Source organism: Salvelinus alpinus, chromosome 3, assembly GCF_045679555.1.
Source record: "Salvelinus alpinus chromosome 3, SLU_Salpinus.1, whole genome shotgun sequence".
Classification (NCBI taxonomy): domain Eukaryota; kingdom Metazoa; phylum Chordata; class Actinopteri; order Salmoniformes; family Salmonidae; genus Salvelinus; species Salvelinus alpinus.
Genome location: NC_092088.1, coordinates 11277022 through 11300026, shown reverse-complemented (window position 1 = coordinate 11300026; position 23005 = coordinate 11277022). Strand labels below are relative to the sequence as shown.

General features: G+C 45.0%; 1 protein-coding gene across 3 annotated transcripts in view; it reads right to left on the bottom strand.

Annotated features, from left to right (window-relative positions):
- Positions 1-21801, bottom strand: part of LOC139570013 (integrin beta-4-like) — a 52070-nt gene extending 30269 nt beyond the window's left edge. For 2 of the 3 annotated variants that reach the window (XM_071391448.1, XM_071391450.1), the window contains exon 1: positions 5126-5519. The gene's annotated coding sequence lies outside the window, so the exon portion shown is untranslated. Of the gene's footprint in view, positions 1-5125; positions 5520-21547 lie in introns of those variants that run through there. The other variant, XM_071391449.1, reaches the window with a different exon arrangement.
- Between the last annotated feature and the right edge of the window lie 1204 nt (positions 21802-23005).

Here is a 23005-nt window from a genome sequence, read left to right as displayed (position 1 = left end):
ACATGACCAGGTGAGGTAGGAGTAGGTTAAAGTTTCCCCTTGATCGATGGTCAATCTTGTGTTTCCACTACGTTGGAGGTCAGCTGATCCTCGATCTGTGCGCCTTAAGCAACTTACATTTACATTTTACATTTAAGTCATTTAGCAGACGCTCTTATCCAGAGCGACTTACAAATTGGAAAGTTCATACATATTCATCCTGGTCCCCCCGTTGGAATTGAACCCACAACCCTGGCGTTGCAAGCGCCATGCTCTACCAACTGAGCCACACGGGACCAACTTCTACTTGGAGAGGTCAAAGTATCATCAAGTTGACTCAAAGAGCCTCATCAATTAAAGAGAGTTTACTTTCAGCCTCCAGTATTGCCTCCTGTGCTGCGTTATCAGCCTCCTGCATTGTAATTTCCCCCCAGTGACCTCAGCACCTGGGTACTCCTCTACAGAAATATTATGGTGTTACCCAAACCACCTGGCTCTGTTCTCTCTGTGGCCTTCCCACAGACCTTACACTCCTACAGAACACAGAGACAGCAGATGGGTAAAGCACTGAAGTGTGACTGTGAGATACAGTGAGCTCCAAAAGCATTGGGACAGTGACATTTGTTTTTTGGGGCTCTGTATTCCAACACTTTGGATTTGAAATGATACAATGACTATGAGACGGTCAGCTTTAATTTGAGAGTATTTTCATCCACATTGGGTGAACTGTTTAGAAATAACAGCACTTTTTGTATATAATCCCCCCATTTTAGGGAACAGAAAGTAATGAGACATATTCACTTATATGTGTATTAAAGTAGTCCGAAGTTTAGTGTTTGGTCCCATATTCCTTGAACACAATGATTACATCAAACTTGTGACTCTACAAAGTTGTCGGATGCATTTGCTGTTTGCTTTGGTTGTGTTTAAATTTATTTTTTAATGGTAAATAATATATTGGAGTCACTTATTGTAAATAAGAATAGAAAATGTTTTTAAACACTTCTACATTCATGTGGATGTTACCAGGATTACGGATAGTCCTGTGAATGAATTGTAAATAATAAATTAGACGCACAAATATCATACCCTCAAGACATGCTAACCTCTCAATATTACAATAACAGGGGAAGTTAGCATTTTTGGGGGGAGGAAGGTTTATGATATTATGTGCGTCTAACTTTCTCACTCATCATTATTCACGATTCATTCAGGATTATCTGTAACCATGGTAGCATTAATGTAGAAGTGTTGAGAAACATTATATTCTGATTAACAATAAATGTAGAGTCACAAACCAAACTTGATGTAATCATTACGTGCTAGGAATATGGGATCAAATACAACATTTTTACTACTTTAGTACACATAAGTGAATTTCTCCCAATACTTTTGGTCACTTAAATGGAGGGACTATGTACAAAAAGTGCTGTAATTTCCAAACGGGTTACCCGATATGATTGGAAATACCCTCAAATGAAAGCTGACACAGTCTGCACTTTAACCTCATAGTCATTTTATAATTTCGAATCCAAAGTGCTGGAGTACAGCGCCAACACAACTAAAAATGTGACACTGTCCCAATACTTTTGGAGCTCGCTGTACTTTGGGGGAATGTTCCTCCAGACATCAAGACAGAATTTTTTTATGTAAATGTTGTGCTCTTACTATATATATATATATATAAATCAGATTCACATTTCCCCATCGCACATCATCCTGTAATTGTTTATTTTATTCATACATCTCTACATTCATACGTTATAATGAAGCTATAGTGTTATAATGTAGTCTGTCGTGTTTAGCTTCAGTGTTCGTAGTGTACATACTGTATGTGGATTGTGTAAATTCTGCGACAAAACATATTGTCCGTATATTCGTTTATTTGTCTGTCTATATTCTGTTTTCGGCAGCACCATTTAACCAGGTTAAATTCCCGTACATGCAAATGTATTTGGCAAATAAAATTTTAAGTAAATGCTGACCAGTGGAGGCTCCTCAGAGGAGGAAGGGGAGGACCATCCTCCTCAGTGAAATTCATTTAAAAAATATATATTGAAACATTTAAAAAGTTATCGTTTTTAGAGAAAACTATACTAAATATATTCATGTCACAAAATAATTGATTAATACACACTGTTTTGCAATGTATCTCTACAGTACCCTCAGCAGCACTCTGTAAGGTAGCACCATGGTATAGCTAGAGGAAAGCTAGCTTCTGTTCTCCTCTGGGTACATTGACTTCAATACCAAACCTAAGAGGCTCATGGTTCTCACCCCCCTTCCATAGACTTACACAGTAATTATGACAACTTCTGGAGGACGTCCTCAACCTATCAGAGCTCTTGAAGCATGAACTGACATATTGTCCACCCAATCAAAGGATCAGAGAATGAATCTAGTACTGAAAGCATAAGCTACAGCTAGCTAGCACTGCAGTGCTTTAATGTGGTGAGTAGTTGACTCAAAGTGAGAGGAAAACTAATAGTTGAACAGTTTTGAAAATTAAAGAAAGCAAGAAAGAGTTATATATATTTTTTCACTTTTATTTACTTAGCATCGAATGCAGCGAGCTAGTTTAGCCTACTCAAACAGAGGGATGCTATGTTAGCTAGCTGGCTATGGCTATCCAACACTGGAACTCTTCCAAGTCATGGTAAGCTTCTGGTCTGATTCATTTATTGCCACCAGGTCCTGCCGGTGTAACTGCTAAACTGCTTGCTGCTGACTGTATACTGTACTGCATGGTTTACTAACATGTTAGTTCTAGTAGCTATGCTGACTATGAAGTGACAACGATGTAGGCTGTGTGTAGCGGTTAGCGGTCATAATATGAAGGTTTGGCTTGGAAAGGTTTTTTCGCCTTGTCACAGACAGCTGATGTGTTATGCACTGAAGTCCACAAGGGAAGGGAAAAGGTGAAAGGAGGAGAGTGCGTAGATAGATGCGAGAAGGAATTATATGTACAACAAGCTGTTTGTATGTGGCTGCTATGAAAGTGAACTGTGTTTACGTGTGATCAGGGGTGTATTCATTGCACCAATTCTGTTGAAAAATATTTCTTAAAATGGAAGCAAACTAACAGAAACTCTTTTTGGCAACTGTTGGACTAATGATTACACCCTAGATCAGCTAGATGCAGGCAAGACTGTGCAAGGCGGTATTGACTATGTCACGGTCTGTCACCTTGATTACTCAAAATTCTCTTGATCTGCGCACCTACGTTGTACACTTTCATTAATAGGCTAGGTTGTAGCAACCTCATAATGGGTATAGGGAAAATTTGAGTATCATGTAGTAGCCTAATCCTATCAATGTTACATTGAACTGGGTGAATGGAATATAAATGACAGTCATCTAATATGCTGTAATAGAAATAAGGCCTATTTTCATTTAAAAAATAATCATCCTCCCTCATCTTAAACGGCCCCCACCGCCACTGATGCTGACAGTTGGTGGCACAGGATATCCTCGTCATTGAGTCAGAGGAGGAAGAGGGTTTTATGGAGAATTAATATTATTCTTTTTTTTAAACATATTTTGACCATTGGCTCACCCAATAGGAATTTCAGATCCCCAAAACAGAGCAGGACAACAGAGCAGGGCAGCAGAGCAGGACAACAGAGCAGGACAACAGAGCAGGACTACAGAGCAGGACAACAGAGCAGGACAACAGAGCAGGGCAGCAGAGCAGGACAACAGAGCAGGACAACAGAGCAGAACAACAGAGCAGGGCAGCAGAGCAGGAAAAACACTTACTGTAGTATAGTACAGGTGCGTTTACCTATCACATTAATCACTGACTAGGTTGAGCCAGTTAAGAGAGAAAAACAGGACAAATGGTGTCTTCACTGTGAGAAGAAATATGAGACCCCTAAAGGTTGTATGTTAACTACTATAAAACACATCAAAGAAGAACATGTGCAGACAGACTTCTCATGGAGAAAGTTCAAATCCTAAGAGTTTGGAAAAACAAAGTTCTGCTTGAACTCACCGTTGGTCTAAATGACTAAATATCTGGATCGCAGGAAGTTGCGACTAACAGCTAATAGGATCCAAATAAACAACACAAGTGAAATACATCCGTATAAACATATAGATTCACGATGTAAAGACAGAAAGAAAGAGAGAGTCGTTGCTAGCTCAGTGGTCCCAGCTCAATAATCTGCCCGGCGACCAGGTGAACATTCCAACGGAGGGAGGGGACCTAGCCGTTATGACATCAATAGGGGTCGTCACGTCAGTGACAGGGGGCACAGCCGGGGAGACCTAGGTAAATCAACCCTCAACTATTCAGTCAGCCCCGTAGAAAAACAGATAATTACCACACCATCAATCCATCTGAGCACAGGCAGGTAAAGAGGAACAGCTGTCTCAGAGTGGAGAGATGTCCGTGACCTTTTGTCTGTCTGTGCTTTTTGATTCTGCTGCAATCAGAATGAGATTCCCTCGTGGTCTGGACTGTCCCAATGCACCTTGTCATTACCCTGTAAATGTAGTTGGCTGTGTCTATGTTACCAGAGCGGGAGGGGTAGGACTCTTAAATAGGAGTTGTTACCGTGCAAAGAGAAGAATGCTGTTATGCAACAACTCTTACAAACTATGGTTTGATAGCAATAAAAAACATGAAAGGATTTTGTATCAGTATAGGCCTTGAACTTCTATATGACTCTCTCCAAGAGCAGAAGCATCCTCTGTTGTTAAGTCCATTTCATCTGTAGAATTGAATTCTCATAACTGTTTTCATCTGTGTCACATTTTGGTCTTTATCCTTAGCATGTTATTAAGAGGAGCTAGACACCAACTCTAACTTACTTATTGACCCTTGACCTGAGTAGCTGACACGAATTCAAAACACTCAGGTCATAGACATTGTCAAGAGATATCCTTTAACTATGTTAGAAATGCACAGCTGTCTGCATGCTCGCTGCCCCGTGCCTCTTGCCGACTTCAATCTCAATAGGACTCACCTGAATAGGACTCACCGGAATAGAAAATGAATAGAATAAAACTACTTTTGTAATATTCAAGTAGATAACTATTGTCTTAACCTTGCAGGCTTGAACAGAAGTGGTAGATCAGTGAAAACAATGAGAGAAATGTGTGAGTTTATAGCCTTGTTAAAGAGATTACTGATCAAACAAACCTCTTCCAGCTGCCTTGCCCAATCCAAGCCCAAAGGAAAGAAGAAACAAAATGTGAAAAGAGAATCGCTTAATCCTTTTGTTTTACTCTCCACTCGTCTGTAAGGTCAGTATCCACCGGTGTCTGGGGGGGAAAACCCTCCTCTTCCAGCCTTGAAGTCCGAGTTCCACGTCTAAGAGAGTAATGACAGGGGAGAGAGACTCAACTCCTCTTTTTCATTCCTTCTTTCTTCTCCGCTCGTCTTCTATTCCCCTTGAACCAGGAGGCGAGGTGCGTGCCTGTGTGTACGCCTGACTGTCAGTCTTAATGACAGAGCGAGAGAGAGACGGGAAAGAGAACCAGCGAGTGAGTGTCCTGAGATTTGATCCCTCCTCTAACTTGCACCCACTCTCTCTCTCTCCAGTTTAGGTAAGTAACTAACAGTAAGGGTAACTCCCTCACCCTCTCTCGTCCCCTGGTGTTTAACGCTCAAAGCTCCAAAACTCTGAGTGTGTTAGGCCCCCTCCCGGCTACATTCCTCCCAGGCTGGGCTTACCTGTGTGGGCTTGAGCCTGGGAGTGTCAGAGAACAGAACACTGCCTGGAGGTTACGTGAAACAGTCACACATACACAAAGACCTGGAGTTCTGTACTACAGTTTCACAACTCCAGTCTTTCAGTACCCCCAACAGTGTTTATAACTCCAGTCCTCTAGTACCCCCAACAGTGTTTATAACTCCAGTCCTCTAGTACCCCCAACAGTGTTTATAACTCCAGTCCTCTAGTACCCCCAACAGTGTTTATAACTCCAGTCCTCCAGTACCCCCAACAGTGTTTATAACTCCAGTCCTCCAGTACCCCCAACAGTGTTTATAACTCCAGTCCTCTAGTACCCCCAACAGTGTTTATAACTCCAGTCCTCCAGTACCCCCAACAGTGTTTATAACTCCAGTCCTCCAGTACCCCCAACAGTGTTTATAACTCCAGTCCTCTAGTACCCCCAACAGTGTTTATAACTCCAGTCCTCTAGTACCCCCAACAGTGTTTATAACTCCAGTCCTCTAGTACCCCAACAGTGTTTATATCTCCAGTCCTCCAGTACCCCCAACAGTGTTTATAACTCCAGTCCTCCAGTACCCCCAACAGTGTTTATAACTCCAGTCCTCTAGTACCCCCAACAGTGTTTATAACTCCAGTCCTCTAGTACCCCCAACTAGATGACTAGAGTTATAAACACTGTTGGGGGTACTAGAGGACTGGAGATATAAACACTGTTGGGGGTACTGGAGGACTGGAGTTATAAACACTGTTAGGGGTACTGGAGGACTGGAGTTATAAACACTGTTGGGGGTACTGGAGGACTGGAGTTATAAACACTGTTGGGGGTACTAGATGACTGGAGTTATAAACACTGTTGGGGGTACTGGAGGACTGGAGTTATAAACACTGTTGGGGTACTAGAGGACTGGAGTTATAAACACTGTTGGGGGTACTAGATGACTGGAGTTATAAACACTGTTGGGGGTACTGGAGGACTGGAGTTATAAACACTGTTGGGGTACTGGAGGACTGGAGTTATAAACACTGTTGGGGGTACTAGATGACTGGAGTTATAAACACTGTTGGGGTACTAGAGGACTGGAGTTATAAACACTGTTGGGGGTACTGGAGGACTGGAGTTATAAACACTGTTGGGGTACTGGAGGACTGGAGTTATAAACACTGTTGGGGGTACTAGATGACTGGAGTTATAAACACTGTTGGGGGTACTGGAGGACTGGAGTTATAAACACTGTTGGGGGTACTGGATGACTGGAGTTATAAACACTGTTGGGGTACTAGAGGACTGGAGTTATAAACACTGTTGGGGGTACTGGAGGACTGGAGTTATAAACACTGTTGGGGGTACTAGAGGACTGGAGTTATAAACACTGTTGGGGGTACTGGAGGACTGGAGTTATAAACACTGTTGGGGTACTAGAGGACTGGAGTTATAAACACTGTTGGGGTACTAGAGGACTGGAGTTATAAACACTGTTGGGGGTACTGGAGGACTGGAGTTATAAACACTGTTGGGGGTACTAGAGGACTGGAGTTATAAACACTGTTGGGGGTACTGGAGGACTGGAGATATAAACACTGTTGGGGTACTAGATGACTGGAGTTATAAACACTGTTCGGGGTACTGGATGACTGGAGTTATAAACACTGTTGGGGTACTAGAGGACTGGAGTTATAAACACTGTTGGGGGTACTGGAGGACTGGAGTTATAAACACTGTTGGGGGTACTAGATGACTGGAGTTATAAACACTGTTGGGGGTACTGGATGACTGGAGTTATAAACACTGTTGGGGTACTAGAGGACTGGAGTTATTAACACTGTTGGGGGTACTGGAGGACTGGAGTTATAAACACTGTTGGGGGTACTGGATGACTGGAGTTATAAACACTGTTGGGGTACTAGAGGACTGGAGTTATTAACACTGTTGGGGGTACTGGAGGACTGGAGTTATAAACACTGTTGGGGGTACTGGATGACTGGAGTTATAAACACTGTTGGGGGTACTGGATGACTGGAGTTATAAACACTGTTGGGGTACTAGAGGACTGGAGTTATAAACACTGTTGGGGGTACTAGAGGACTGGAGTTATAAACACTGTTGGGGTACTAGAGGACTGGAGTTATTAACACTGTTGGGGGTACTAGAGGACTGTAGTTATAAACACTGTTGGGGTACTAGATGACTGGAGTTATAAACACTGTTGGGGTACTAGAGGACTGGAGTTATAAACACTGTTGGGGGTACTAGAGGACTGGAGTTATAAACACTGTTGGGGGTACTAGAGGACTGGAGTTATAAACACTGTTGGGGTACTGGAGGACTGGAGTTATAAACACTGTTGGGGGTACTAGAGGACTGGAGTTATAAACACTGTTGGGGGTACTAGATGACTGGAGTTATAAACACTGTTGGGGTTACTAGATGACTGGAGTTATAAACACTGTTGGGGGTACTGGAGGACTGGAGTTATAAACACTGTTGGGGGTACTAGATGACTGGAGTTATAAACACTGTTGGGGGTACTGGAGGACTGGAGTTATAAACACTGTTGGGGGTACTAGAGGACTGGAGTTATAAACACTGTTGGGGTTACTAGATGACTGGAGTTATAAACACTGTTGGGGGTACTGGAGGACTGGAGTTATAAACACTGTTGGGGGTACTAGAGGACTGGAGTTATAAACACTGTAGGGGGTACTAGAGGACTGGAGTTATAAACACTGTTGGGGGTACTGGAGGACTGGAGTTATAAACACTGTTGGGGGTACTAGAGGACTGGAGTTATAAACACTGTTGGGGGTACTAGAGGACTGGAGTTATAAACACTGTTGGGGGTACTAGAGGACTGGAGTTATAAACACTGTTGGGGTACTGGAGGCCTGGAGTTATAAACACTGTTGGGGGTACTAGAGGACTGGAGCTGGGAAACACTGTTGGGGGTACTGGAGGACTGGAGTTATAAACACTGTTGGGGGTACTGGAGGACTGGAGTTATAAACACTGTTGGGGGTACTGGAGGACTGGAGTTATAAACACTGTTGGGGGTACTAGAGGACTGGAGTTATAAACACTGTTGGGGGTACTAGAGGACTGTAGTTATAAACACTGTTGGGGTACTGGAGGACTGGAGTTATAAACACTGTTGGGGGTACTAGAGGACTGGAGTTATAAACACTGTTGGGGGTACTAGAGGACTGGAGTTATAAACACTGTTGGGGGTACTGGAGGACTGGAGTTATAAACACTGTTGGGGGTACTGGAGGACTGGAGTTATAAACACTGTTGGGGGTACTAGAGGACTGGTGTTATAAACACTGTTGGGGGTACTGGAGGACTGGAGTTATAAACACTGTTGGGGGTACTAGAGGACTGGAGTTATAAACACTGTTGGGGGTACTAGAGGACTGTAGTTATAAACACTGTTGGGGTACTGGAGGACTGGAGTTATAAACACTGTTGGGGGTACTAGAGGACTGGAGTTATAAACACTGTTGGGGGTACTAGAGGACTGGAGTTATAAACACTGTTGGGGGTACTGGAGGACTGGAGTTATAAACACTGTTGGGGGTACTGGAGGACTGGAGTTATAAACACTGTTGGGGGTACTAGAGGACTGGAGTTATAAACACTGTTGGGGGAACTGGAGGACTGGAGTTATAAACACTGTTGGGGGTACTGGAGGACTGGAGTTATAAACACTGTTGGGGGTACTGGAGGACTGGAGTTATAAACACTGTTGGGGGTACTGGAGGACTGGAGTTATAAACACTGTTGGGGGTACTGGAGGACTGGAGTTATAAACACTGTTGGGGGTACTAGAGGACTGGAGTTATAAACACTGTTGGGGGTACTAGAGGACTGGAGTTATAAACACTGTTGGGGGTACTAGAGGACTGGAGTTATAAACACTGTTGGGGGTACTGGAGGACTGGAGTTATAAACACTGTTGGGGTACTGGAGGACTGGAGTTATAAACACTGTTGGGGGTACTAGAGGACTGGAGTTTCAAACACTGTTGGGGGTACTAGAGGACTGGAGTTATAAACACTGTTGGGGGTACTATAGGACTGGAGTTATAAACACTGTTGGGGTACTGGAGGACTGGAGTTATAAACACTGTTGGGGGTACTAGAGGACTGGAGCTGGGAACCACTGTTGGGGGTACTGGAGGACTGGAGTTATAAACACTGTTGGGGGTACTGGAGGACTGGAGTTATAAACACTGTTGGGGGTACTGGAGGACTGGAGTTATAAACACTGTTGGGGGTACTAGAGGACTGGAGTTATAAACACTGTTGGGGGTACTAGAGGACTGTAGTTATAAACACTGTTGGGGGTACTGGAGGACTGGAGTTATAAACACTGTTGGGGGTACTAGAGGACTGGAGTTATAAACACTGTTGGGGGTACTAGAGGACTGGAGTTATAAACACTGTTGGGGGTACTGGAGGACTGGAGTTATAAACACTGTTGGGGGTACTAGAGGACTGGAGTTATCAAACACTGTTGGGGGTACCCCTAGCAGTGTTTATAACTCGAGTCCTCCAGTACCCCAACAGTGTTGGGGGTAACTCGAGGACTGGAGTTATCCCAAACACTGTTGGGGGTAACTCCAGGACTGGAGTTATACCCAACACTGTTGGGAGTAACTCCAGTCCTGGAGTTACCCCCAACACTGTTGGGTAACTCCAGTCCTGCAGTACCTCAACAGTGTTTATAACTCCAGTCCTCTAGTACCCCCAACAGTGTTGAGAACTGGAGTCCTCTAGTACCCCCAACAGTGTTGGTATAACTCCAGTCCTCCAGTACCCCAACAGTGTTTATAACTACAGTCCTCTAGTACCCCCAACAGTGTTTATAACTCCAGTCCTCTAGTACCCCCAACAGTGTTTATAACTCCAGTCCTCCAGTACCCCCAACAGTGTTTATAACACCAGTCCTCTAGTACCCCCAACAGTGTTTATAACTCCAGTCCTCCAGTACCCCCAACAGTGTTTATAACTCCAGTCCTCCAGTACCCCCAACAGTGTTTATAACTCCAGTCCTCTAGTACCCCCAACAGTGTTTATAACTCCAGTCCTCTAGTACCCCCAACAGTGTTTATAACTCCAGTCCTCCAGTACCCCAACAGTGTTTATAACTCCAGTCCTCTAGTACCCCCAACAGTGTTTATAACTCCAGTCCTCTAGTACCCCCAACAGTGTTTATAACTCCAGTCCTCCAGTACCCCCAACAGTGTTTATAACTCCAGTCCTCCAGTACCCCCAACAGTGTTTATAACTCCAGTCCTCCAGTACCCCCAACAGTGTTTCCCAGCTCCAGTCCTCTAGTACCCCCAACAGTGTTTATAACTCCAGGCCTCCAGTACCCCAACAGTGTTTATAACTCCAGTCCTCTAGTACCCCCAACAGTGTTTATAACTCCAGTCCTCTAGTACCCCCAACAGTGTTTATAACTCCAGTCCTCTAGTACCCCCAACAGTGTTTATAACTCCAGTCCTCCAGTACCCCCAACAGTGTTTATAACTCCAGTCCTCTAGTACCCCCAACAGTGTTTATAACTCCAGTCCTCTAGTACCCCCAACAGTGTTTATAACTCCAGTCCTCCAGTACCCCCAACAGTGTTTATAACTCCAGTCCTCTAGTACCCCCAACAGTGTTTATAACTCCAGTCCTCCAGTACCCCCAACAGTGGTTTATAACTCCAGTCATCTAGTACCCCCAACAGTGTTTATAACTCCAGTCCTCCAGTACCCCCAACAGTGTTTATAACTCCAGTCATCTAGTAACCCCAACAGTGTTTATAACTCCAGTCATCTAGTACCCCCAACAGTGTTTATAACTCCAGTCCTCTAGTACCCCCAACAGTGTTTATAACTCCAGTCCTCCAGTACCCCAACAGTGTTTATAACTCCAGTCCTCCAGTACCCCCAACAGTGTTTATAACTCCAGTCCTCTAGTACCCCAACAGTGTTTATAACTCCAGTCATCTAGTACCCCAACAGTGTTTATAACTACAGTCCTCTAGTACCCCCAACAGTGTTTATAACTCCAGTCCTCTAGTACCCCCAACAGTGTTTATAACTCCAGTCCTCTAGTACCCCCAACAGTGTTTATAACTCCAGTCCTCCAGTACCCCCAACAGTGTTTATAACTCCAGTCATCCAGTACCCCCAACAGTGTTTATAACTCCAGTCCTCCAGTACCCCCAACAGTGTTAATAACTCCAGTCCTCTAGTACCCCAACAGTGTTTATAACTCCAGTCATCCAGTACCCCCAACAGTGTTTATAACTCCAGTCCTCCAGTACCCCCAACAGTGTTAATAACTCCAGTCCTCTAGTACCCCAACAGTGTTTATAACTCCAGTCATCCAGTACCCCCAACAGTGTTTATAACTCCAGTCATCTAGTACCCCCAACAGTGTTTATAACTCCAGTCCTCCAGTACCCCCAACAGTGTTAATAACTCCAGTCCTCTAGTACCCCAACAGTGTTTATAACTCCAGTCATCCAGTACCCCGAACAGTGTTTATAACTCCAGTCATCTAGTACCCCAACAGTGTTTATATCTCCAGTCCTCCAGTACCCCCAACAGTGTTTATAACTCCAGTCCTCTAGTACCCCCAACAGTGTTTATAACTCCAGTCCTCCAGTACCCCCAACAGTGTTTATAACTCCAGTCCTCTAGTACCCCAACAGTGTTTATAACTCCAGTCCTCTAGTACCCCAACAGTGTTTATAACTCCAGTCCTCCAGTACCCCCAACAGTGTTTATAACTCCAGTCCTCTAGTACCCCCAACAGTGTTTATAACTCCAGTCCTCCAGTACCCCCAACAGTGTTTATAACTCCAGTCCTCTAGTACCCCCAACAGTGTTTATAACTCCAGTCCTCCAGTACCCCCAACAGTGTTTATAACTCCAGTCCTCCAGTACCCCCAACAGTGTTTATAACTCCAGTCCTCTAGTACCCCCAACAGTGTTTATAACTCCAGTCCTCCAGTACCCCCAACAGTGTTTATAACTCCAGTCCTCCAGTACCCCCAACAGTGTTTATAACTCCAGTCCTCTAGTACCCCCAACAGTGTTTATAACTCCAGTCCTCTAGTACCCCCAACAGTGTTTATAACTCCAGTCCTCCAGTACCCCAACAGTGTTTATAACTCCAGTCCTCCAGTACCCCCAACAGTGTTTATAACTCCAGTCATCTAGTACCCCCAACAGTGTTTATAACTCCAGTCCTCTAGTACCCCCAACAGTGTTTATAACTCCAGTCCTCCAGTACCCCCAACAGTGTTTATAACTCCAGTCCTCCAGTACCCCCAACAGTGTTTATAACTCCAGTCCTCCAGTACCCCCAACAGTGTTTCCCAGCTCCAGTCCTCTAGTACCCCCAACAGTGTTTATAACTCCAGTCCTCCAGTAACCCCAACAGTGTTTATAACTCCAGTCCTCTAGTACCCCCAACAGTGTTTATAACTCTAGTCATCTAGTACCCCCAACAGTGTTTATAACTCCAGTCCTCCAACAGTGTTTATAACTCCAGTCCTCCAGTACCCCCAACAGTGTTTATAACTCCAGTCCTCCAGTACCCCCAACAGTGTTTATAACTCCAGTCCTCTAGTACCCCCAACAGTGTTTATAACTCCAGTCCTCTAGTACCCCCAACATTGTTTATAACTCCAGTCCTCCAATACCCCCAACAGTGTTTATAACTCCAGTCCTCTAGTACCCCCAACAGTGTTTATAACTCCAGTCCTCCAGTACCCCCAACAGTGTTTATAACTCCAGTCCTCCAGTACCCCCAACAGTGTTTATAACTCCAGTCCTCCAGTACCCCCAACAGTGTTTATAACTCCAGTCCTCTAGTACCCCCAACAGTGTTTATAACTCCAGTCCTCTAGTACCCCCAACAGTGTTTATAACTCCAGTCCTCCAGTACCCCCAACAGTGTTTATAACTCCAGTCATCTAGTACCCCCAACAGTGTTTATAACTCCAGTCCTCCAGTACCCCCAACAGTGTTTATAACTCCAGTCCTCTAGTACCCCCAACAGTGTTTATAACTCCAGTCCTCTAGTACCCCCAACAGTGTTTATAACTCCAGTCCTCCAGTACCCCCAACAGTGTTTATAACTCCAGTCCTCCAGTACCCCCAACAGTGTTTATAACTCCAGTCCTCCAGTACCCCCAACAGTGTTTATAACTCCAGTCCTCCAGTACCCCCAACAGTGTTTATAACTCCAGTCCTCCAGTACCCCCAACAGTGTTAATAACTCCAGTCCTCTAGTACCCCAACAGTGTTTATAACTCCAGTCATCCAGTACCCCGAACAGTGTTTATAACTCCAGTCATCTAGTACCCCAACAGTGTTTATATCTCCAGTCCTCCAGTACCCCCAACAGTGTTTATAACTCCAGTCCTCTAGTACCCCCAACAGTGTTTATAACTCCAGTCCTCCAGTACCCCCAACAGTGTTTATAACTCCAGTCCTCTAGTACCCCAACAGTGTTTATAACTCCAGTCCTCTAGTACCCCAACAGTGTTTATAACTCCAGTCCTCCAGTACCCCCAACAGTGTTTATAACTCCAGTCCTCCAGTACCCCCAACAGTGTTTATAACTCCAGTCCTCTAGTACCCCAACAGTGTTTATAACTCCAGTCCTCTAGTACCCCCAACAGTGTTTATAACTCCAGTCCTCCAGTACCCCCAACAGTGTTTATAACTCCAGTCCTCTAGTACCCCAACAGTGTTTATAACTCCAGTCATCCAGTACCCCCAACAGTGTTTATAACTCCAGTCCTCCAGTACCCCCAACAGTGTTTATAACTCCAGTCATCTAGTACCCCCAACAGTGTTTATAACTCCAGTCCTCCAGTACCCCAACAGTGTTTATAACTCCAGTCCTCCAGTACCCCCAACAGTGTTTATAACTCCAGTCCTCTAGTACCCCAACAGTGTTTATAACTCCAGTCATCTAGTACCCCCAACAGTGTTTATAACTCCAGTCCTCCAGTACCCCAACAGTGTTTATAACTCCAGTCCTCCAGTACCCCCAACAGTGTTTATAACTCCAGTCATCTAGTACCCCCAACAGTGTTTATAACTCCAGTCCTCTAGTACCCCAACAGTGTTTATAACTCCAGTCCTCCAGTACCCCCAACAGTGTTTATAACTCCAGTCATCTAGTACCCCCAACAGTGTTTATAACTCCAGTCCTCCAGTACCCCCAACAGTGTTTATAACTCCAGTCCTCCAGTACCCCTAACAGTGTTTATAACTCCAGTCCTCCAGTACCCCCAACAGTGTTTATATCTCCAGTCCTCTAGTACCCCCAACAGTGTTTATAACTCTAGTCATCTAGTACCCCCAACAGTGTTTATAACTCCAGTCCTCCAGTAACCCCAACAGTGTTTATAACTCCAGTCCTCTAGTACCCCCAACAGTGTTTATAACTCTAGTCATCTAGTACCCCCAACAGTGTTTATAACTCCAGTCCTCCAACAGTGTTTATAACTCCAGTCCTCCAGTACCCCCAACAGTGTTTATAACTCCAGTCCTCCAGTACCCCCAACAGTGTTTATAACTCCAGTCCTCTAGTACCCCCAACAGTGTTTATAACTCCAGTCCTCTAGTACCCCCAACATTGTTTATAACTCCAGTCCTCCAATACCCCCAACAGTGTTTATAACTCCAGTCCTCCAGTACCCCCAACAGTGTTTATAACTCCAGTCCTCCAGTACCCCCAACAGTGTTTATAACTCCAGTCCTCCAGTACCCCCAACAGTGTTTATAACTCCAGTCCTCCAGTACCCCCAACAGTGTTTATAACTCCAGTCCTCTAGTACCCCCAACAGTGTTTATAACTCCAGTCCTCTAGTACCCCCAACAGTGTTTATAACTCCAGTCCTCCAGTACCCCCAACAGTGTTTATAACTCCAGTCATCTAGTACCCCCAACAGTGTTTATAACTCCAGTCCTCCAGTACCCCCAACAGTGTTTATAACTCCAGTCCTCTAGTACCCCCAACAGTGTTTATAACTCCAGTCCTCTAGTACCCCCAACAGTGTTTATAACTCCAGTCCTCCAGTACCCCCAACAGTGTTTATAACTCCAGTCCTCCAGTACCCCCAACAGTGTTTATAACTCCAGTCCTCCAGTACCCCCAACAGTGTTTATAACTCCAGTCCTCCAGTACCCCCAACAGTGTTTATAACTCCAGTCCTCCAGTACCCCCAACAGTGTTTATAACTCCAGTCCTCTAGTACCCCCAACAGTGTTTATAACTCCAGTCCTCTAGTACCCCCAACAGTGTTTATAACTCCAGTCCTCCAGTACCCCCAACAGTGTTTATAACTCCAGTCCTCCAGTACCCCCAACAGTGTTTATAACTCCAGTCCTCCAGTACCCCCAACAGTGTTTATATCTCCAGTCATCTAGTACCCCAACAGTGTTTATATCTCCAGTCCTCTAGTACCCCCAACAGTGTTTATAACTCCAGTCCTCTAGTACCCCAACAGTGTTTATATCTCCAGTCCTCTAGTACCCCCAACAGTGTTTATAACTCCAGTCCTCTAGTACCCCAACAGTGTTTATAACTCCAGTCCTCCAACAGTGTTTATAACTCCAGTCCTCCAGTACCCCCAACAGTGTTTATAACTCCAGTCCTCCAGTACCCCCAACAGTGTTTATAACTCCAGTCCTCTAGTACCCCCAACAGTGTTTATAACTCCAGTCCTCTAGTACCCCCAACATTGTTTATAACTCCAGTCCTCCAATACCCCCAACAGTGTTTATAACTCCAGTCCTCCAGTACCCCCAACAGTGTTTATAACTCCAGTCCTCCAGTACCCCCAACAGTGTTTATAACTCCAGTCCTCCAGTACCCCCAACAGTGTTTATAACTCCAGTCCTCCAGTACCCCCAACAGTGTTTATAACTCCAGTCCTCTAGTACCCCCAACAGTGTTTATAACTCCAGTCCTCTAGTACCCCCAACAGTGTTTATAACTCCAGTCCTCCAGTACCCCCAACAGTGTTTATAACTCCAGTCATCTAGTACCCCCAACAGTGTTTATAACTCCAGTCCTCCAGTACCCCCAACAGTGTTTATAACTCCAGTCCTCTAGTACCCCCAACAGTGTTTATAACTCCAGTCCTCTAGTACCCCCAACAGTGTTTATAACTCCAGTCCTCCAGTACCCCCAACAGTGTTTATAACTCCAGTCCTCCAGTACCCCCAACAGTGTTTATAACTCCAGTCCTCCAGTACCCCAACAGTGTTTATAACTCCAGTCCTCCAGTACCCCCAACAGTGTTTATAACTCCAGTCCTCCAGTACCCCCAACAGTGTTTATAACTCCAGTCCTCTAGTACCCCCAACAGTGTTTATAACTCCAGTCCTCTAGTACCCCCAACAGTGTTTATAACTCCAGTCCTCCAGTACCCCCAACAGTGTTTATAACTCCAGTCCTCCAGTACCCCAACAGTGTTTATAACTCCAGTCCTCCAGTACCCCCAACAGTGTTTATATCTCCAGTCATCTAGTACCCCAACAGTGTTTATATCTCCAGTCCTCTAGTACCCCCAACAGTGTTTATATCTCCAGTCATCTAGTACCCCAACAGTGTTTATAACTCCAGTCCTCCAGTACCCCCAACAGTGTTTATAACTCCAGTCCTCTAGTACCCCAACAGTGTTTATATCTCCAGTCCTCTAGTACCCCCAACAGTGTTTATAACTCCAGTCCTCTAGTACCCCAACAGTGTTTATAACTCCAGTCCTCTAGTACCCCCAACAGTGTTTATAACTCCAGTCCTCCAGTACCCCCAACAGTGTTTATAACTCCAGTCCTCCAGTAACCCCAACAGTGTTTATAACTCCAGTCCTCTAGTACCCCCAACAGTGTTTATAACTCCAGTCCTCTAGTACCCCAACAGTGTTTATAACTCCAGTCCTCTAGTACCCCCAACAGTGTTTATAACTCCAGTCCTCCAGTACCCCCAACAGTGTTTATAACTCCAGTCCTCCAGTAACCCCAACAGTGTTTATAACTCCAGTCCTCTAGTACCCCCAACAGTGTTTATAACTCCAGTCCTCTAGTACCCCAACAGTGTTTATAACTCCAGTCCTCTAGTACCCCCAACAGTGTTTATAACTACAGTCCTCCAGTACCCCCAACAGTGTTTATAACTCCAGGCCTCTAGTACCCCCAACAGTGTTTATAACCCCAACCCCCTCTCTGGGGTTAACCCCTTTAACCCCCTCTCTGGGGTTAACCCCTTTAACCCCCTCTCTGGGGTTAACCCCTTTAACCCCCTCTCTGGGGTTAACCCCTTTAACCCCCTCTCTGGGGTTAACCCCTTTAACCCCCTCTCTGGGGTTAACCCCTTTAACCCCCTCTCTGGGGTTAACCCCTTTAACCCCCTCTCTGGGGTTAACCCTAACCCCCTCTCTGGGGTTAACCCCAACCCCCTCTCTGGGGTTAACCCTAACCCCCTCTCTGGGGTTAACCCTAACCCTCTCTCTGGGGTTAACCCCGACCCTCTCTCTGGGGTTAACCCCAACCCCCTCTCTGGGGTTAACCCTAACCCCCTCTCTGGGGTTAACCCTAACCCTCTCTCTGGGGTTAACCCTAACCCCCTCTCTGGGGTTAACCCTAACCCCCTCTCTGGGGTTAACCCTAACCCTCTCTCTGGGGTTAACCCTAACCCCCTCTCTGGGGTTAACCCCAACCCCCTCTCTGGGGTTCACCCTAACCCCCTCTCTGGGGTTAACCCTAACCCTCTCTCTGGGGTTAACCCTAACCCCCTCTCTGGGGTTAACCCTAACCCTCTCTCTGGGGTTAACCCTAACCCTCTCTCTGGGGTTAACCCTAACCCCCTCTCTGGGGTTAACCCTAACCCCCTCTCTGGGGTTAACCCTAACCCTCTCTCTGGGTTTAACCCTAACCCCCTCTCTGGGGTTAACCCTAACCCTCTCTCTGGGGTTAACCCTAACCCCCTCTCTGGGGTTAACCCCAACCCCCTCTCTGGGGTTCACCCTAACCCCCTCTCTGGGGTTCACCCTAACCCCCTCTCTGGGGTTCACCCTAACCCTCTCTCTGGGGTTAACCCTAACCCTCTCTCTGGGGTTAACCCTAACCCCCTCTCTGGGGTTAACCCTAACCCTCTCTCTGGGGTTAACCCTAACCCCCTCTCTGGGGTTAACACATTCTGACCAGGGTTTGTGTGTATTAAAGAAGAGATTCATTCCACACTGTGGAATACAGTATATGTAAATATGACACTGGAATACAGTATATGTAAATATGACACTGTGGAATACAGTATATGTAAATATGACACTGTGGAATACAGTATATGTAAATATGACACTGTGGAATACAGTATATGTAAATATGACCACATAATGTATTGTATTACCAACAGCTCTATTGCAAAGAGCTACAGACATGAACTCTGCATCTGTTACTGTTCACCTTGGAGGGGATATGACCTCTGCCCCGACCAGACCAGCCGTTACAGGTTACACAACTCCTGTGGTTAGATCTGCTCTTACTGGAGAAACCACTGTCTAGTGTTCACACACAGCCCAGGAGACCCAGATCAAGGCAGTATATCTATGGGGTCTTAAGACACAAGAGACCGAGACTCTCTGGTCCACAGAGGACTGAACACACATCAACCAGCCTTATTCAGCAACCAGAGAGAACAGGAGCTACACAGGACCCCCAAACTCCTGTTCCTACTCGTACTGTATCCAGACTTTTGACTGGCATACGATGCCTCAGGTGTAATAAAATAGCTTTTTCCTCCCCAACTGATTGTTTGGAAAGGGCATAATTAAAACAGAACACAATCCTGCCGATATAAACCACATTTGGGACTGACAATGGTTTAGTTCTCTCCAGAGGAATAGACATGTTGCAAAACACCACTCCCACTCCCTCCCTCCCTCCCTCCCTCCCTCGGTTGGTTTTTGCCAATGTTGCCAATCCAAACATCACTTTGCCTTGGTTCTTGATTGAGGGAGAGGCAGGGAGTTCTAGGGTGTTGCTTGCATCTAACCTCCTACTGGAGGCCTGTTGTACAGAAACAGAGGAGGCCTACTGGAGGCCTGTTGTACAGAAACAGAGGAGGCCTACTGGAGGCCTGTTGTACAGAAACAGAGGAGGCCTACTGGAGGCCTGTTGTACAGAAACAGAGGAGGCCTACTGGAGGCCTGATGTACAGAAACAGAGGAGGCCTACTGGAGGCCTGTTGTACAGAAACAGAGGAGGCCTACTGGAGGCCTGTTGTACAGAAACAGAGGAGGCCTACTGGAGGCCTGTTGTACAGAAACAGAGGAGACCTACTGGAGGCCTGTTGTACAGAAACAGAGGAGGCCTGTTGTACAGAAGCACAGGAGACCTGTTGTACAGAAACACAGGAGGTCTGTTGTACAGAAACAGAGGAGGACTACTGGAGGCCTGTTGTACAGAAACACAGGAGGCATGTTGTACAGAAACACAGGAGGCCTGTTGTACAGAAACACAGGAGACCTACTGGAGGCCTATTGTATAGGGCCACATGGCAAGCTATTCAAGCCAATGTGACTTAACAAAGAATTTGATGTTGGGATGTTGTTATAGTGACAGGCAGCCAGGCAACCTAATCCAACGACCTGTAACCTCTAAAGAGTTTTAAACAACTTTATAAAAGCATGCGAAGTTGAATGCCAAACAAACATCATAAAGCAATACGTTTTAATATATACACTAATTGTATTTCAGTTCTCAGAGAGATTCCTAACCAACACGCATGTGCTTTGAAGCTGGTTCTAAACGCTATGTGACACCCGTATTCTGACAGTCCTGGTTGTTGAAATGACCGCTGCGGCTGGCACTCCCCATGGCAACCATTTAGACTGACCAATGACTGGGGCGATGCATAGCCGCAGGAAGGTGCTGCGTTTTTGTCCGAACACTGACAGTAGTTGTGGAATATAGAAATACTTGCTTGATATGTTTTCTAGTGTCTTTAAACACTTTGCCAAGGCAACTTATTTTCTAGGTGAAAAATAAAATGGTCTATTCATTTCTTTTCCATTTTAGTAGACTAGACGCTCTTTTCCAGAGCAACTTACAGTAGTGAGTGGATACATTTTCAGACTGGTCCCCAGTGGGAATCGAACTCACAACCCTAGCATTGCAAGCACCATGCTCTACCAACTGAGCCACATCATCACAAACCATTTGATGTCTCAATGTACTCAATTACTGTATTGGTCACTGTTTATCTCCATGGTGATAGAAAGTCTACAGGTAAAAACCTAGATGACCAGCCTATGTACAATACAGTCATGTACATTTACATTAAGTGGTATGTAAGGATGGTAAATTAATACTGCACAAAAAGTAGTTGTTTTCTGTGTTATTTGATCAAGAAAAATATTTAATTTGACGTGGATTTGTTGTGTCTTTGTCCATAACTTTGCACCTTTTTGGTGTAAATGTTTGAGGACAGGATTTTGTTCTTTCTGGATTCCATTAGAAAGACAATATGACATCATAGAGAAAGGGAACAGGGAAACAACTCTTAAAATTACATTTTTTTTGTGCATTATTTTTTTAATAATTCCGATTTTTCAGCGGGTGCTACAGCACATTCAACACCCCTACTTCCTGCAGCAATGCCATTCTGTAAAGCAACATGTACCACAGCAGACAAATCAATAACTATAGCCTAGTGGGCCCTTCCTGTCTAAAATTAGGTGCTTGCTGAATGGTGCAAATTGATATAGAATAAAACAATTATCACAGATTTTAACGTATAATCACATTTGTTCCAGCTCTTTACACATTTTAGGCCACACATTTAAATGTTACTCTAAAATAACTTACTTCAAGAGTAAAAGTGCTGCGCGTCTTAGGTCAACGCAAGGTAGGTCGTTCGTTGCCGACGGTAGGTGGTAGCCTCCCGGTTACTCGGGAAGTTGACGGGCTTCAGCGACATTTAGCCTAAGATATTGCACTAATTCCAGGCAAACTGTCAGTGCATACAAAATGTACACGTTTTGAATTTTTTGGACATTCTCCCCAACCGATTCTTCCCAAATTCAACTCGCGCGCTTTGTTCAACACACTGTCCAGTGCCAAACTCGGATTTCCATGATAAAAGAGGCCGGTCAGTATAGTCTTTGTGAAGCTCTTTTTTCTAAAACACGGGTACAAACACAGCCAATGAGACATATGGCCTGTTCCTCAGGGGAGTGGGATACCAATTCATTAAGACATAGCCTAGGCTACATAAGTGCTTGGTGTTTCAGAACATTTTGTCCAAATATGTTAGACTTCAGTAACTAACCTAGAATTAATTCAGGCTATCTAGCTTTTTAAAAGGATATTTAACTTTCACCATGGATAATGTTTCAGACAACTGGACTTCATATTCACCGAGTACATTGAGTCAACCCCGTGTCAGTGTACCAGATGGAAGGTCTGTTGTGTTGAGGAAAGGTTTGTGTCTGTTCAGCACTCTAATAGCTGTACACTGGGTGTGTCTCTGACTCACCTGGGTGCAGAAACACACACACAATTCCAAAGACAGGCCCAGATCAGCCAAAATAGTTTGTGCGAGTGTGTACTGGGTAGGGCTGCTATGCTGAGGCTACAGATGAAATGCAGCCGGCAGGCATGTATCTCAGCACACTGTCATAAAACAGGACTTAACCGAACAACACAAGGAGAGAGGGAAACTTAGAGAAAGAGACCCCCCCCCCCCCCCCACACACAAACAACAGTACTGACATAACAGAGAGAGGGGGACAGAAAGAGAAAAGTAGTTGAAACCAATTTTGCACAAGCAGAATAACGATGTATTACATACTGAACCTCATATGGTTTCCAGTTCTCCACTCATCTGGTTTTAGAGTTCAGGAGTGTCTCAGGGAGCTGAGCCAGCAGTGGTGGGATGGGATGATATCCAGGAGAGCATGTCGGTGGCTCTGAACCACAGCTGACAGACAGACCTCTTCCATATTCTTAGCGGACATTCCTGAGACAGACAAATATCTGGGTGGAGGGCCCCATCATGTCTAACAAGCTGAAAAACACAAAGAACCTCAGTCTATATTCACATTAAACAAATGTTTGTTCAATTACAATGTCTCAAGATTTGTCTGAAAATGCCATGAGAGGGAACCTTGGATGTGTCCTCATTCCCTTTCCTTAATCCCCACTGATAGGTGAAAGGACTGGATAGGGTACCACCACATAGGCTTTTGATCTTTACAAAAAAATAAAATAATAATAAATAACTTAAGCCCTCTTCACTCATCAAAAGACAAACCAGCCACTTGT